We start from the raw sequence: 17,350 nt of genomic DNA, 5'->3' as shown, positions 1-17,350 counted from the left end.
CACAGTATGGAAAGGGGGAAAAACAAGAACTTTACAGTGGAGAAACCTAGCAAACACTACCTCAGCCAGCTGATCAAGGTCAACATCCAAAGTAATAGGTCATGTTGATAGTATGTACCCTTGATAAAATATGATGAAAACAGTACTTTAACCTCTGTGGTCTTCTTCCCAAAAATCCATATTCCCTCTCGTCATGAGAAAAACATCAAAGAAATCCCAACAGAGGGACATGCTACAAAATAATCTGACCAGTAGTCCTCAAAATATGTCAAGGTCATCAAAAAACAAAGAAAATCTAAAAAACTGTCACAGCCAAGAGAAGCTTAAGGAGACATGATGACTAATGTAGTGTGGTATCATGGAACAGAAAAAGGGCAGCAAGTAAAAACAAAGGAAATCTGAATTAAATATGGGCTTTAGTTGGTAATTATTTATCAATATTGGTTCATTAATTATAATAAACGTACTATACTAATGTTGTTAATAATGGCAGAAACTGGGTATGGGTTATATGGGAATACTCTGTACTATCTTTATAATCTTTTTGTAGATCCAAAACTATTCTGTAAAAATTTTTTTTTAAAAAAGATGTTCCATTATTATGCACCAAATGTGATTGATTTGCCAAAAACCAGTTATTGGCAGAATCAGGATCAGAGGCCAAGTCTCCTGTCTCCCAATACCTTACTTGGTAATTCTATACTGGTTTTGTCTTAGAAACACAAAATAATTTTTCACATTTTAGTGTCTAAAAAGATTTCAGAAGCTTTTTTCTCCCTTTAAAACCCTTCATTTGGGGACTTCCTTGGTAGCACACTGGTTAAGACTCCATGCTCCCAATGCAGGGGGCCCAGGTTCAATCCCTGATCAGGGAACTAGATCCCACATGCATGCCACAACTAAGAGTTCGCATGCCACAACTAAGGAGCCCACCTGCTGCACATAAGACCGGGCACAACCAAATAAAAATAAATAAATATTAAAAAAAAAAACCCTCTTCATTTGTCTTAACATTTACAGACTCCTAAGCAGAGAGCGTATTTCTCTGTTGTCACCCACTATTTCTAGGATTATCAATAGGAAATACGTAACAAGTAGCTCAGCAACAAAGCAATAATGCTTTTAAAAAACAAATAGCACATCTCCCCCACCCCCAACTTGCCCAAAGCCACAGAGCAAGTGATTCCTAGATCCAGAATGCTCAGGAATAAAAGTGAATAAAGAAATTAGGTACCTTTAAACCGAGTAACTTTCCAGCAGTAAATAAACATTTACTACATTTTCTAAGTCTCTTCTACTTCACAGTTCATGCTCACTAAGCTACATTAGCTCTTCTAGTACAAGATTTCTCATATTCCTGAATGCCATTATAGCAGTTTCTCCCATACTTTTACTTTCTGCTTGAAAGCCATCATTTTCTTGGAGCACTTCATTTCCTGGTTTTCTTCCAAGAGCCATTTTCTCGCTCTAATTTTTTTATCACTGCAAGACCGTTACTCTACAGCAGTGCCCCTTTGAGCTAGGGTGCAAATGCTGGGTGGATGTCTAACTCATGACTAAGCTACTTAATGCCACAAACTGTCCCACAGTAGGCCCATTTAAATTCCTGTCTTGGCCAAATTACAAATTACTTACAGGCATAGACCTCCAGAAGAGCCAGCAATTAAAAATCAAAACCACGAACAAGAAAATCTTTTAATATTTATGAGTCTACTGAAGTGAACTTTTCTTTAAAATACCTTAAGTTATATGTAAATGTGAGTTTTTAACTAGAGCAAAGCCTAAGTCAATAAAACCAATACTATGAGGGCCAACACTATATAGTCCAAGTTCTGATTTCTGTTGATCCAGAACTGATCTACAAATAAAACTTACAATTTCTAGGTTCTAGAGAAGTGAACAGACTGCACTTCCTTCAAATACTCATCAATAAATCTCTCAACTGGACTTTATCTTTTTTTTTGGCCGCACTGCACAGCTTGCAGGACCTTTGTTCCCCCACCAGGGATCGAACCCAGGCCCCAGCAGTGAAAGCACTGAGTCCTAACCACTGGACCACCAGTGAATTCTCTCAACTGGACTTTTAATAAATGCTGGGTGGCAGAGTTCAAGACTGTTTTCTGGCAGTCACAAGACTGAACTGTCGGAATTCTGCGTTACAAAGGGTTAAAGGAGAATATATATGATGCCCATCAGAAAACCCAGCACATGTTAGAAACTAAATGAATGTTTGCTGATAGTGGTCAATTCCATGAGTGTCAACTAGTTACTAAGGATTAAAAAAAAAAAAGTCTCTGACCTTCAGGATCAATCTATATAGGGTGTCCTTAAAGTCTGGAAACATAAAAAGTATTTGCCCATGTTTTCAGAGTTTATGAATATTCTGTAGTATTAGTTCTATTAATCAAATGTTGGGGGTTTTGGGGGGATAATACCAAAATAAACTCATAACCTTTTATCTAACTAGGAAAAAAATGTGCATAGGTATGTTAGTACTACTTAACGCTCTAGCTTGAGTATTTTCCTTCTATTAAAAAAAAAGTCAAACAAGTAAAAATTTCAAAAATGAATTAGTGTCATGATAAAATTGCACATAACTATGTACACACAAGGGCATATAAAACCTGGAGAAATCTGAATAAGGTCTTTAAACTGTACCAGTGCAATTTTTTCCTAGTTTTGATATTTTACAATAGTTATCTATCTATACTACTATTGGGGGAAGCTGGGTGATGGGTACAAGAGACCTCTCTGTACTATTTTGCAACTTTCCGTGGGTCTATAATTATTTCAAAATTAAAATCTTCTTTTAAAAAATTTATTACTGGATCAGTATAGATGGTTCTTTAGACTTGATCAAAGTTGTCTAGAAAACAGCTTTAAATTCTAAAGCACAGAAGTACAAAGGAAGACTCAGAAATGAGTTGGATTAGAAATATGAACCCCTTACTCCCTTCCTTCCAGTTAATAAGTGTTTTGTTTTTAATAATAAAATATAATTATCAACCTATATCCAAGTCAGAGAAGCTCTACCCTCTGGGATCACATAGACAAACGTACACAAAGCCAAGAAAACAGGAGCTAAACATATGCACATTTGTAATATATATTTATAAATAATATAAATGATTTCTGACTTGCTTCTCAGTTTCCCAAGGACAGAGCAAAAAGCCCAGTTCTCAAAATCTGAGTCAGAAGGATTTTTCAAGAGAAACTAATCTACTCACTTTTAATGTTTCAGTTCACTCTTTTAACTTTTCAAAGAGTGAATTTATCTTGAATTCTAGAGATGGAAGTTTTCTATTTTAAAAACTGATGATTCAGAAAATGAACTCCTTATACAAAAGGCAGTATGGTATATGTGATGGTGTAAACTGTCAAGTCAGAGAAAGCTGGGTTCTAGACTTTCCTGATCCTCTTTGTGGCCTTGGTCAGCTTACTGAATTTCCATGAGTCTTTCTTCCCTATTTTATAATGTAGCTAGTAGTATTAGTGACTCGAAGGCTTGCTGTGAAAATATAAAAAGATAATACAAAGTCTATCAGAGTCCAGTACTTCATAGGAGTTCCCAAATGGTTTATTCTTTGATACAAAATTAGTACAACCACAGTGAATACATTTTCAATTCCCAGAATGGGCCAAAAGGTGTAACTGTGCCCGTACACCTCCTATATTTCAACAAAGCTGAATGATTTTATGTAACAAGAAACACTAGCTTTCCTCTGATTATACTCTATGATTTCGTCTTTAACTCTTCCTTGCAACGGTGTATATACAATTATAGCATTTGGACAGGGAAATATCCCTATTTATCTGTGATTTTCTTTTTTCCTGCTCTTCCACCAATTTTCTTTATGAATTCTCCCAAATTTAACTTATTTTTGGTTAATGATAATTCTGCTCTCAACACACATTCTAAAAAAAGTCCATATTATTTTACTATACACATTTAATAATGTACATGAGACTTCAACTGAACACAAAATATTCTATTTAATGGAAACAAATTTTAACAAATCCAAAATTGATCAACTTTAGGAATGGGCAAACACTAAAGAAATATTACATTTGTCACCTCTCATTGGCAGAATCTTTATGCTCAGTAAGGGTCCATTCAGAAAAAAAATCTTTAAAACAAAGGGAGGCTCAAATTATTTTAAAATTAAATTTAAACTTTAATATTTTCAAGTTAGTCTAGTTTTGCATCTATTTTCTTAAAAGATACCGGTCTACGGTTTTCTTATGAAGTCTTTGTCTGGTTTTGGTATCAGGGTAATATTGGCCTCATAGAATGAGTTGGAAAGTGTTCTCTCTTGTATTTTTGGAAGAGTTTGTGAAGGACTAGCGTTAATTCTTCCCTAAGTATTTGGTAGAATTCACCAGTGAAGCCATTTGGTTCTGGGCTTTTCTTTGTAAGACTTTGTTTCTTAAAAGTAGTTAGGAAATTTCACCTCTAATTCCTTTAATCCATGAGAAATTAGAAAGAGGAACAGAAGGAATCCCACAGAAGGGATTATTTGTCTCAAGAGGGCTGAGGAAGTTCCTTTCTATTCCTAGTTTGTTGAGTGCTTCTATCACGAAAGGGTGTTGCACTTTATCGACTGCAATGATCATGCGGTTTTTGTCCTTTATTAATGCAGTATATTACATTCTTTATTATAGTTTGGTGAACCAACCTTACATTTCTGGGATAAATCCCACTTGGTTGTGGTGTATAATTTTTTTTTTTTAATTTTTAAATTTTATTTATTTACTTTTGGCTGCACTGGGTCTTCGTTGCTGCACGCGGACTTTCTCTAGCTGCGGCAAGTGGAGGCTACTCTGTTGCAGTGCGCAGGCTTCTCATTGCTGTGGCTTCTCGTTGCAGAGCACAGGCTCTAGGTGCTCGGGCTTCAGAAGCTGTGGCACTCAGGCTCAGTAATTGTGGCGCACAGGCTTAGTTGCTCCGCGGCATGTGGGATCCTCCCAGACCAGGGCTCGAACCCGTGTCCCCTGCACTGGCAGGCAGATTCTTAACCACTGCGCCACCAGGGAAGCCCTATAATTCTATATGTTGCTGGATCCCATTTGCTAGCATTTTGAGGATTTTTTGCATCTATTTTCTTAAGGGATACTGTTCTATGTTTTTCTTTTCCTGTGAAGTCTGTCTGGTTTTGGTACCATGGTAATATTGGCTTCATAGAATGAGTTGGGAAGTGTTCCCTCTTCTATTTTTTAGAAGGGTTTGTGAAGGATTGGTGTTAAAACCATTTGGTTCGGGGCTTTCCTTTGTGGAATTTTACCTCTTAAAAGTAGTTAGGAAATTTCACCTCTAATTCCTTTGATCCACGAGAAATTAGAAAGAAGAACAGAAGAAGTGGCCTAGCTGGTGTTCTAGGTTTCTGGGGGGGGAAAAAAAAGATTTTTATTTTTTGGCCATTGCACATGGCTTGTGGGATCTTAGTCCCCCAACCAGGGATCGAACCCCGGCCCCCTGCAGTGGAAGAGCCAAGTCCTAACCACTGGACTGCCAGGGAATTCCCAAAAGTGATTTTTTTTTAAAAGGCAGTGTGTAATAAAAAATGAGGCAGTCTTTCTTTCATGTAGGCTATCCATTCATCTATTAATATACCCTTTTATTTTTTAAATATATTTATTTATTTTGGCTGCGCCAGGTCTTAGTTGCAGCACGCAGAATCTTCGCTGCGGCATGCGGGATCTTTTAGTTGTGGCATGCATGTGGGATCTAGTTCCCTGACCAGGGATCAAACCCGGGCTCCCTGCATTGGGAGCACAGAGTCTTAATCAATGGACCACCACGGAAGTCCCAATATACCCTTTAAAAATGTTAAGTCTTACCTTAGGTTGTCTAATTTAACCCTCAGAAGAACCCCAGGAAGTTCTATCATCCCCATGTGACACATGACAAAACTAAGGCTAAGAGAAGTTACATAAGCTGTCCAAGGTCACAGTTAGGCGTAGAACATAGAATAGTGTTATGAGCAGGAACTCAGAAGTCACAATCCCTAATCAGCTACTTAATAACTTCAGGGCCTCAGTTTCTTCATCTCTAAAATGAGAATAACAACACTATGTACTTCTTAGGATTGTTATATAAACAAAATGCATGTTAAGTGTTTATGTCAGTACTTGGCTTACAGTAAATGCAACATTAGCAGTGATTTCTACTATTACTAGGTATTGCCCAGTGACACCATTTAAGTTTTGATGGTTCTAAAACGCTGAGTTTTAAGGCAATAAGAAATTTGAAGTCTTAGATTGAAAAGGAACCACTTAAAAGGAATTTGATTCCAGTCGCAGATAACCATTTTAATACTACTACTTTCTGTCCCTCTGATATTACTACATGTGCATCTAGTCAAAATATAGAAGCACTTAAAGGGGGAAAAAAGTACATAAAATTCAAAGTGGTCTTTATTGTAAATGATCATCCACTTAAAAACAGATATATACTACTGCCTAGTTTACAGTTTTGAATTTTGCTTTTCACTGACAGGAACATTAAAATCTATTTTTCCATAGCACTTTCTTTTCTCCTATAAACTAAGTAGGTTTAAGATGTGGATACGAAAACATTGCTGAAGATTCTAAATTATTTAAAAAACAAAATTCTCCAAATAATTTTCACAGCGCACAGTTAAGCTTAATTTAAAGGCACATCTGTTTTAGTTAACAAAGCATTCAACATACACTTTACTGACAAAGTTCTACGGTAAGCTATATAGGTTATAACTATGTTCAGGCACTTTTATTATTTCCTAGGAGTTGTTATGAGCTGCCAATTCTTCTATATGCACAGTTCACTATGCCATTCAAAGTAATTTCATGTTCACCATCTTATTTGTCCCTCCTGGTAAGGTATCCAGGGCACTCTTCATTCCCATTTTAAAGAGGTGGAAACCAATGTAGTTCATTAAGCTAGTTACCATGCTGGGCCTGGAATTCAAGTCTCTTGAGCCTGCATTTATGCTTACCAACTGTCACTTCATCCCCTTAAGCTATCTCTCAGGGCAAAGTGAACTCTGTAACTGAAAGGATGCAAGAGCATTGATTGCCAAAACTGCAGCAACAACTTCCGTCAAAACGTTTACCCCTCGAGGTCCTTGAAAGATAATGTGCTGGTTGAAACTGCTGAGTTAAGATAGTAAGGTAGGGAGGGATGCTAACACCCATTATCAGATAGGTCAGAAAATTTGTTTGTTGTGCGACACATTTACTCCAATACAAAGTTCATTCTGGCCATCTCATAATCCAGTTCCCCCGCTTATTTGCTTGTGTACCCTGGGTGGTGCACAGAACTCCCCACACCATCTTTTACCTCTGCTCTAACTATAGCAAATGTACAATTCAGCAGTGATTTTACTCATGGCCCTTAAACAGCACTGTCAAAAGACTGAGATACAGAATGATTTTAAGATCAATACAGTTCCTCCCTTAAAAGAAACTAAACCAAAACAAATCAAATCCTCCCAACCCACCAACTCTACTTATTAAAAAATTAAGCAAAATGTTCCATTTCTTAAATTAGAGGTAAAGAGCCTAACTGTGGCTCACCTTTGTCCTCCCAACCTTTTAATATTCAGCTCAGTTTAACTTCCTTCAGCCAGCATTCACTTGTGTCATGCCCAGCAGTTAATCCACTAAATCTGTTTCTTCCTCTATCTCCATAAATGTGACTTTAGGTCCCAGGGCTTAATCAACTCAAAAAGTAGGATGCTGGTGTAGTGGACCAACATCATTCAGACCATAACAATTTATTTCAATCGTTTATCAAGCAGTTAAAGTCCTTTTTTATACACAATTTAATTCTAACAACTCCACCAGGTATTATACCCATTATTTGGAGAGAACTGGGGCACAAAGGGGAAGTAAACTGTCCAAGTTCACATAGCAACAAATTGCTGATGAAGGACTTGAATCAGGGCTTAGCCTTAACAACTACACCAAATCTGCCTCAACAGTAATTCCAACGTGATCATAAAATTAATCGCATGACCTTGAGCCAATCATTCAGAGCTCTGGGCCTCAGTTTCCTCCACTATAAAACAACCTGCCCACAGAGAGCTTTTGGGAGCTTTCCTGCTTTAAAAATCCTGTGAATTTACTAGTTTACTTACTCCCCATCCCCGAATAGATGTAAATGTTAGGACTGAAATTTTTCAACCACTGCGTGTTCTAGCACATTCTCCATACTCGTCAGGCTACCAGAGTCCAGTCTTCACTTTGTGGTTTTAATTTTCAAATACTGAACCTGTAATGCTAATCCTAAACATTCTCTCTCGGCCCACTATCACCCTTCCCCACTACTAGGGATACCGACTAGGCCCGGTCCTATTCCAGACCTTTACCCGGTTACACCAGAACACCTCGCAGCTTCACAAGCAGCCAACAACAGGCTTAAGAAAGCCCTAGAAGCAAAGCCAGAAAGAGAAGTTAGCTTTCCCAGAGGTCAAGAGAGGCTCTAGGGCACCTGCCACGCCTCCCGACCCCGCCGGCGCGGCAGCCGGGCCTGGCTACCCAACTCAGGCGGCCCAGGTTCGGGCCTCGCCCTTCATGGCCCGAGCGTCCGCCTGGGCCTGAGCTCTCGAAACCCAGCCGGACCCCTCGGCCCCGGCCACGCCCGGCTCCTCGGGCCCTCGGACGCGGCGCCGCGTACCCAGGCCCCCAGGGGTCCTCACAGGCCCGAGAACACGAGCAGGCCTCCCGTCTCACCTCGAGCCTCAGGGGGACCGCCGGCGGCGCCGCGTCTCCTCCCGCCCGCACACCCGGCCCCGCGCTGCAGTAAAGACAGCGGCTGAGGCAGCACAACCGTCACGTGCTGCTGAACCAAGAGGCCTTGACTACCGCGACCGCCGCGCGAGCGAGCCCCACTGCACGAAGCCCGGCCCTGCGTCCGCCCCTCGCTCCTGAGTAGCTGCGGCCAGCGCTAAATCCCGCCCCCCCGCGCAAGCTCCGGGATTCGGTTGGTCGATGAGACCATCGCTCTTTTCACTTTCCCATACGCCCCCTAGGGCTATTCTTCGTGGAGAGTGGGGATTGGCTGGGAGTGAGGCAGGAAGTGGCCGTTGGTTGGGCGGGAGAGAAGGGGTCGGGCTGCGGCGGAATGGAGTACCGCCCAGGGCGCGCGCCCTGAGGCGGGGCCGGCTGGGCCGGCGTTCCCGCGCCGTGTTGCCTTCGTTCCTTAGTGGGCCTGCTGCCCGGCGTTGCATCCCAGTCTCTGTGGTTCCGACCCCTCCTGGGCCTGGACCCGGGTCTCGGGGTCTGGCATCCCGCTTCCTTCTCTGGAGGGGCAAATGGCAGCTGGCAAGAAGGGGTGGGAAGTCCGGTGAGATATCGGGAAGGGCCTGGTCCCCAATGCAGCGAGTGCGCGGCGCTGACGGAACCCGTCACGGCTCCTTAAGTCAGGCCTGAGGTCGACTGCACCACGCTGTGTAACCAGGCGCCACCGTTCCTGCAGAGTCACTGCTCTGGGCCCAGCAGCCTGAGGCCACCCTGTTACCCAACATCAAATACAGTCCAGAACACTACCCTCCAAGGTTATTTCAACTTTCAATTTGTGATGTTTCCTTAAGTAACATTAGACAAAGAGGGCACAAAGACACACTGACAACAGGATTGAAAGAAAAGGATGGTGCAATGGAAAAATTTCAAACACACCACAATTTTTGTAACTCACTTTTAGCACATCTTCAGTTTTCAGTATACTGAGAACCTCAGAAAATGGAAGTGGTCTATGGTTTTTCTAGACCTTTATAGGTCCTGGTCTCTGTCTTCCATTTGTTTGGATACCCAAAGGCTGAATGCTAGGCTGGGAAAAACTAGACTCAGTAGGTGTATCAACTACCCCAGGAGCCAGCTTTATTCCCTCCTGCCGTCTGGAAGGGAAAATGAGAAGTCAAGAGTTTGGTGTTTGCATGAGTTTAGTATTCTCCAACTCTCACCCCCCAAATTTGTGTTAAGAGCATTTGCTTCCTTTTTACGTGGGGAAGTGGATATTCGAGGCAAAATGATGTTCTGGATGTCACAGGTTCCAAACAATGAGCTTAAAATGTAGTTACAGGAACTGTATGTGACCAAAAGAGCTACTGCAGCAAAGGTAACTGCTAAAACATGGTGGTACTGAAGAGAATTTAATGGGATTTTGAGTTGGGAGGAACTGCTTTCATCTAGAATGGACAGGGAAATAGGTAAGACTTGAGCTGGCCCTGGTAGGATATGCAGGATTTCTATAGGTGGAGACTTGGAGAAAGGCTTCTTTGGATGAGGGAATGGCATATGCAAAGGCAGGGAAATGGGTATTGTGTTTGGGGACACCATGTATGAGAGTATTTTGGCTGGAGAAAGGTGTTCAAGAAAGTAATAGGAGATCGGTCAGCTCCAGAGTTGGGTTAGGACCTAGCCAAGGAGTCTGTAGAGAGATAGTTTAAATTCTAGGTTTGGGTTATGATTTAGATATTTAGGGAAGCTTTTTTTTTTTTTTTGGCCACACCACGTGGTATGCAGGATCCTAGTTCCCCAACCAGGGATCAAACCTGCCCCAGCAGTGAAAAAGCCGAGTCCTAACCACTGGACTGCCAGGGGATTCCCTAGGGAAGCATTATTTTAATATTATTCCAGGGCGCAGTGGATAAGAATCTGCCTGCCAATGCAGGGGACACAGGTTTGATCCCTGGTCCGGGAAGATCCCATATGCCAAGGAGCAACTAAGCCTGCGTACCACAACTACTGAAGCACGTGTGCCTACAGCCCGTGCTCTGCAACAAGAGGAGCCACCGCATGGAGAAGCCCGCATGCCGCCACTATGAGGCTGGTTAGGAAGCCACTTCTTGAAGTTGATTAAAGGGCAGAATTAGGGAATGACAGAGTGTATAGGAACAAAAGCATTAAATGTTGATGCTGAAGAATGCTCCACTGGATTCAGGAGGCTAGGGAAAGAGAAGAACCAAAGGCAACGATGAGAGTATGAGCCTGAGTGACTGGTGGTAAAGTATAGAGCCCCTAAAAAAAAGGGAATTCAGGTTTAGCTGATCCTGGGAATCCTGGGTCTGGGCCCAAGACAGAGCAGGACTGTAGGTCCTGCCAAGAATCTTGGAATTCTAGGGGTTTTTCTGCTAAAGCATAATGTTCTTGAAAAGAAGTTGCGGACAAATCCCTGCAGAATGAGTTTTTAATTTTTTTATAGTCTGAAATCAGTCACTGTTTATTAACTGACCAGATTACAAAAATAATCATGGTAGACACACCTCAGTTCATCCATCTAATAAGCCTGTTAGATCTGTTGATCTGGGCTCCCGGAGAAGGTAATTTGAAGGGCCACAGGAAGCCCTTCAAATTAGATCCTCCATGTAGATGATGCCATATTTACCAAGGGATGGAGCAAAGTGTTATCTGTCAGGGCAATTCTCTTCTTGTTGATTTTGCCATAACAATAATTGTAGATGCATTCATTTTCTGACTTCAGGTTCAGGTACCCCCATGAAATATGTGGTTCCACATTCCTCAAATCTTAACTGAAGCCTTGCTGAGCTTAACAAAGGTGCCGTGGAAGATGCAGCGAAAACGAAGAAGCTGTAACACCTTTCAGATCTCTGGGCTCACACCACTGATACCTGTGATCCTGATGAGGAATGCCCATTTGGGTCCAGCAGGTACACCAAACTTGCCCGCTTTTCTTGTCATCCTTTCCTTCTGAATCTCAGTTCTATCTGCCTATATTCCTTGTGACAGTGATTAGCTTTTTCATAGATAAGCTTCTTCCTTGCGTTTTGAAGCATCTTTTGGGCAAACTTCTTTCTCAGGCACTCGATCTCAGGCTCTGTAAAATCCCTCCACTTGTTTCTTAAGGCTTTTCCTTCTATTCTACACCCACCATGGTTCCAGTTGGAAAAAGGCATAAGATCTTTTCTTGATAATGCAAAAGGTACTTTGAGGTATTGGAGTATTTCTTTAAAAGAAATAATCATTTTATAATTAGATGTCGAACGTGTGGGAGATTGGGTTGAATGTATTTTGACCTTATAATCTGCAAGATGATTTTCAAAATAAATTATTTATATTCATTTAAAAATGCACACATGGGAACTTCCCTGGTGGTCCAGTGAGTAAGACTCTGCGCTCCCAATGCAAGGGGCCTGGGTTCGATCCCTGGCCGGGGAACTAGATCCCACATGCATGCATGCCACAACTAAGAGTTTGTGTGTTGCAACTAATAGTTCAAATGCTGCAACTAAGAAGCCTGCATGCTGCAACTAAAGATCCTGCATGCTGCAACGAAGATCCTGCATGTTGCAACTAAGACCCAGAGCAACCAAAATGAATAAATTTAAAAAAAACTTTAAAAAATAAAATAAAAATAAAATAAAAATGCACATATGCTTTGGCCCAGCAATTCTACTCCTGGGAATATATCTGTATCTATATCTAGGTTTGATAGAATATTCACATGATGTACTTGTATTTAAAAATATACACGGGCTTCCCTGGTGGCACAGTGGTGGAGAGTCCGCCTGCCGATGCAGGGGACACGGGTTCATGCCCCGGTCTGGGAAGATCCCACATGCCAAGGAGAGGCTAGGCCCTGAACCATGGCCGCTGAGTCTGCGTGTCCCGAGCCTGTGCTCCGCAACGGGAGAGGACACAACAGTGAGAGGGCCGCGTACCGCCAAAAAAAAAAAAAAAAAAAATATATATATATATATATATATATATACATATATATATATATATATACACAATGATGTGCATTGCAGCATTGTTTGTAGTATCCAAATCCTAGAAACAACCTAACCACCATCATAGAGAACTGGTTAAATAAAATATAGCTCATCCATATAATGGTTCTGCATTGGAAAACTTTCGGTGAACACATATGTATATAGATATGATTGCCAAGATTTAGTGTTATGTGAAAAAGCACTGAGAAAAGTATGTTTCCTTTCATGTTGCAAAGGGAGCTATATTCTCATGGATATAAGCTTGGACAAACAAGCTTTCTGGAAAGATGCAGGAGAAACTGCTAAGAGTGGTTGATGCCCAAGAGGTGGCTAAGACTTTGGATATGGAAAGGAGATATTTTTATAATGCGTATGTTATTTTTTCAGTAAGTAATCAAATTTCTGCTTTTGTGCTTAGATTTTCAAAAAAGATAGAATATATATTAAAAATCCACCATAGGGCTTCCACCGCAAGCCTAGAGCCCATTCTCCGCAACAAGAGAAGCCACCACAGTGAGAAGCCTGAGCACTGCAATGAAGAGTAGCCCCCATTCACTGTGACTAGAGAAAGCCCGTGCGCAGCAATGAAGATCCAACACAGCCAAAAATAAATAAATAAAATAAATTTTTTTTAAAAAGTAATCTTTTGATGTTCCGACTACCTGGTTTTTGTTGCAAAACCCCCTATATATCTTGACTCCTACCTTACCTCTTTGGAGCAGTCACTCTGAGCTATCTGAGAGGCTATCCCCTGGGCTTAAGTCCTCAGCAAGCCCACCAAATAAAACATAATTCTCAACTTTTAGGTTGTGCAATTATATTTTTTCAGTTAACAGACTGCTCTTCAGCCACTGTCACTGGACCTCCTTGTACCTCCTCCTGGGTTCAGATCTCCTGTTTCCTCAACTCCTAGACCCCACATTTTAAAAATTCAACTTTCTTGTACAGTTCCATAATTTTGGTAATGTACAGCACATACCATGTAACCACTACATAATGAAGATATAGAACATTTCCATTACACCGTAAGTTTCCTCTGAAGTTCCCCGACACCAAATATGAGTTCTCTTCTGACACCACTTCTGTCAGTTCAGTTCAATTTTGACACTAACTACCCGGTTAGTTTCAGACACCACAGGTTTAGAGGCTAAGACTGCCCCCACATCAGATGCCCAGCTGCAAATGAGGTGCACAGGCTATCCACATGTCTGCTTGACCAGCTACAAATTTGGGGGTTCCATGACACCCCCCCTTCAGGTTCAGTAATTCAAGAGAATAACTCACAGAACTCAGGAAAGTGCTTTACTTGCTATCACAGGTTTACTAAAAAAGCTACAACTCAGGAACAAATGGAAAAATGCATAGGGCAAGGTATGGATGTGTATGTGTGTGAATGTGCAGAGCTTCTGTACTCTCTCTGGGCATGCAACCTCCCAGCACCTGCATGTGTTGACCAAGCTGCAAGCTCTCTGAACACCATTATTTAGGAGTTTTTATGGAGGTTCCATTAGTAGGCACAGTTGATAAATCGTTGACCATTGGTGATTGTACTCAATCTCCAGTCCCTCTCCCCTTCCTAAAGGTCAGAAGTGGAGCTGAAAATCCTACTCCTCTAAATCACTTGGTTTGGTTTCTCTAGCACCCTTATCCTGAATTGATCAAGGGGCCCAGCAATAATCACCTGATTAGCATAAACTCAGGTGTTGTTGGAAGGGGACATCATCATAATGATATGAATGATGATATGATATTCATAATGATATGAATAACAAAAGGCTCTCATCACTCAGGAAATGCCAAGGGTTTTAGAAGCTCTGTGCCAGGAACCCAGAATAAAGACCAAATGTATTTTTTTATTATACCACAGTTTCCTCATATCCATTCCCATTCCGTCCCCACCATCAGCATCAGGCAAAAAATTGATCTGCTTTCTGTTACTATAGAAAAGACTGGTCATTTCTAGAGCTTAATATAAATGCAATTATATAGTATATAGTGTTTTGTGTCTGGCTTATTTCACTCATATTGTTTTGAGATCCTCATCTGTGTTGTAAAATGTATCAGTAATTTGTTGCTTTTAATTGCTGAGTAGTAGTCTATTGTACAAGTATGCCACAGTTTGTTTATCCTTTAACCAGGTAATAAGACAACTGGGCTGTTCTTAATTTTTGGCTATATGATATACAACTGCTATGGACATGGTGTACCACTCTTTGTATAGACATATATTTTATTTTTCCCTTAAAACCCAACATTTTCACTTTTTCTTGGTTTACTACCTCAATTAATAGTTACATCTATCCCAAGAAAGACTGTGTAGTAATATTTTTGAAATCTTGTGCATGTAAAAGTATCTTTATTCTACCCTCACATAGTTTATTTAACTTTATTGAAATATAATTTACATACCATAAAGTTTTCCCACTGTAAGTGAATGATTCGTTGATTTTTAGTAAATTTATAGAATTGTGCAACCATTACCACAATCGAATTTTAGAATAACTCCACCACCGGACTTCCCTAGTGGTGCAGTGGTTAAGAATCTGCCTGCCAATGCAGGGGACACAGGTTGGAGCCCTGGTCTGGGAAGATCCCACATGCCACGGAGCAACTAAGCCCATGCAACTCAACTACTGAGCCTGTGCTCTAGAGCCCGTGAGCCACAACTACTGAGCCCGTGTGCCACAACTACTGAAGCCCACGCGCCTAGAGCCCGTGCTCCACAACAAGAGAAGCCACTGCAATGAGAAGCCCGTGCACCACAACTAAAAGTAGCCCCCGCTTGCTGCAATTAGAGAAAGCCTGCGTGCAGCAATTAATACCCTATGCAGCCTAATTAATTAATTTTTTTTAAAAAAAGAATAACTCCACCACCAAAAAGTTCCTTTGTGCCTATTTGTAGTCAACTCCCAACCAACCCAAGGCAACCATAGAACTGCTTTCTCCCACTATTGATCTCCCTTTTCTAGATATTTCACATAAATGGAATCATTATCTGACTTCTTTCACTTAGCATAATGTTTTTGCACTTCATGTTGTAGCATGTATCAAGAATTGATTCTTTTTCCATTATTGAATAATATTACATTGCATAGATATACATTTTGTTTATCCACGGCCACACCGTGCAGCTTCCAGGGATTGAACCCCGGGCCAGGGCAGTGAAAGCGCCAAATCCTAACTACCGGACCACCAGGGAACTCCCTGTATACAAGTCTTCATATGGACAAGTTTCCATTTGAGTAGTACATAGGAATAGAATTGCTGACTTGTATGCTAAGTTTATGTTTAACTGTTTGACACTACTAAATTGTTTTCCAAATTGGCTGCTGATTTTACATTTCCCATGTAGGAGGATTTGTTTCTCCACATCATCGCCAATAGCCATTTTAGTAGATATAGAGTAGTATCTCACTGTGGTTTGCTTTGGATTCAGTGAGCCCCCCTCTGGCAGTGAAGCTGTTGGTTTGTGCAGCCTCCCCAATTCTGGGACAGCTAGCTTGCTGACCAAGCTCGGGGAATGTTAGCAGCCTCAGACAAGAATGCCACAGACTCTCACTGTTCTAACCAGAGTTCAGAAGTTTTTCATGGATAAATGCTTCTCAATTTCTCATTTACTTATGGTCAATTTCCAGAGCCTTAAATCTTTAAAAAAATCTTTTTTTCCAGTTTCATAATTGTTTTCTGGGGAGAAAATTTGCTGACTACTTTTGGTTGAAAATTTTTTTCTCTGTATGTTTTCGCTGTTTCCTTTCAGCTGTTTTCTGTTTGCTTGCCTTGGTCTCTATGTTTTACATTGCAAGGGTATTTTTGTTTTGTTTTTGTTTTTTGCCTTGTCTGCACATTGGAATTACCTGGAAAGCTTTTAAAATCCTAGTGCCCAAGCTGTACCCCCAGAACATTACATCAGAATCTCTGGGGGAGGGCCCAGCCAGCTGAGAATCAAAATAATTAAATGAACTATAAACCACTGAAAAAGAGAACTGTAAACAAATTTTAAAAAGGAAAAGAAAAGGGCTTCCCTGGTGGCGCAGTGGTTGAGAGTCTGCCTGCCGATGCAGGGGACGCAGGTTCGTGCCCCGGTCCGGGAAGATCCCACATGCCGCAGAGCGGCTGGGCCCGTGAGCCATGGCCGCTGAGCCTGCGCGTCCGGAGCCTGTGCTCCGCAATGGGAGAGGCCACAACAGTGAGAGGCCCGCGTACCGCCAAAAAAAAAAAAAAAAAAAAAGGAAAAGAAAAATAGAATTAATAAGTCTATACCTGTAAAGAAAAAACTCACACTCCTCCTGTGTTGCTTTTTTTTAAAATAAATTTATTTACTTTTTATTTATTTATTTTTGGCTGCGTTGGGTCTTCATTGCTGCGCATGGGCTTTTCTTTAGTTGCAGCGAGTGGGGGCTACTCGTGGTTGCGGTGCGCAGGCTTCTCATTGCGGTGGCTTCTCTTGTTGCAGAGCACGGGCTCTAGGCACGTGGGCTTCAGTAGTTGTGGCTCGCAGGCTCAGTAGTTGTGGCGCACGGGCTTAGTTGCTCCGCGGCATGTGGGCTCTTCCCGGACCAGGGCTCGAACCTGTGTGCCCTGTATTGATAGGTGGATTCTTAACCACTGCACCACCAGGGAAGTCCCCCTCCTGTGTT

General features: G+C 41.4%; 1 protein-coding gene and 1 pseudogene across 1 annotated transcript in view; both read right to left on the bottom strand.

Moving 5' to 3' along the window:
- CANX (calnexin) overlaps positions 1–8,871 on the bottom strand; it is a 31,638-nt gene extending 22,767 nt beyond the window's left edge. Inside the window, exon 1 of the mRNA XM_060008237.1 lies at positions 8,713–8,871. The gene's annotated coding sequence lies outside the window, so the exon portion shown is untranslated. The remainder of the gene's footprint in view (positions 1–8,712) is intronic.
- A 2,456-nt stretch (positions 8,872–11,327) lies between these two features.
- On the bottom strand, positions 11,328–11,894 carry LOC132422355 (large ribosomal subunit protein uL30 pseudogene; annotated as a pseudogene).
- Positions 11,895–17,350: the final 5,456 nt, after the last annotated feature.

The sequence above is a fragment of the Delphinus delphis genome, chromosome 3 (assembly GCF_949987515.2).
Source record: "Delphinus delphis chromosome 3, mDelDel1.2, whole genome shotgun sequence".
In the NCBI taxonomy this organism is placed as follows: domain Eukaryota; kingdom Metazoa; phylum Chordata; class Mammalia; order Artiodactyla; family Delphinidae; genus Delphinus; species Delphinus delphis.
The sequence above is the reverse complement of the archived record's forward strand: the minus strand, read 5'-3'. Positions and strand labels throughout refer to the sequence as shown.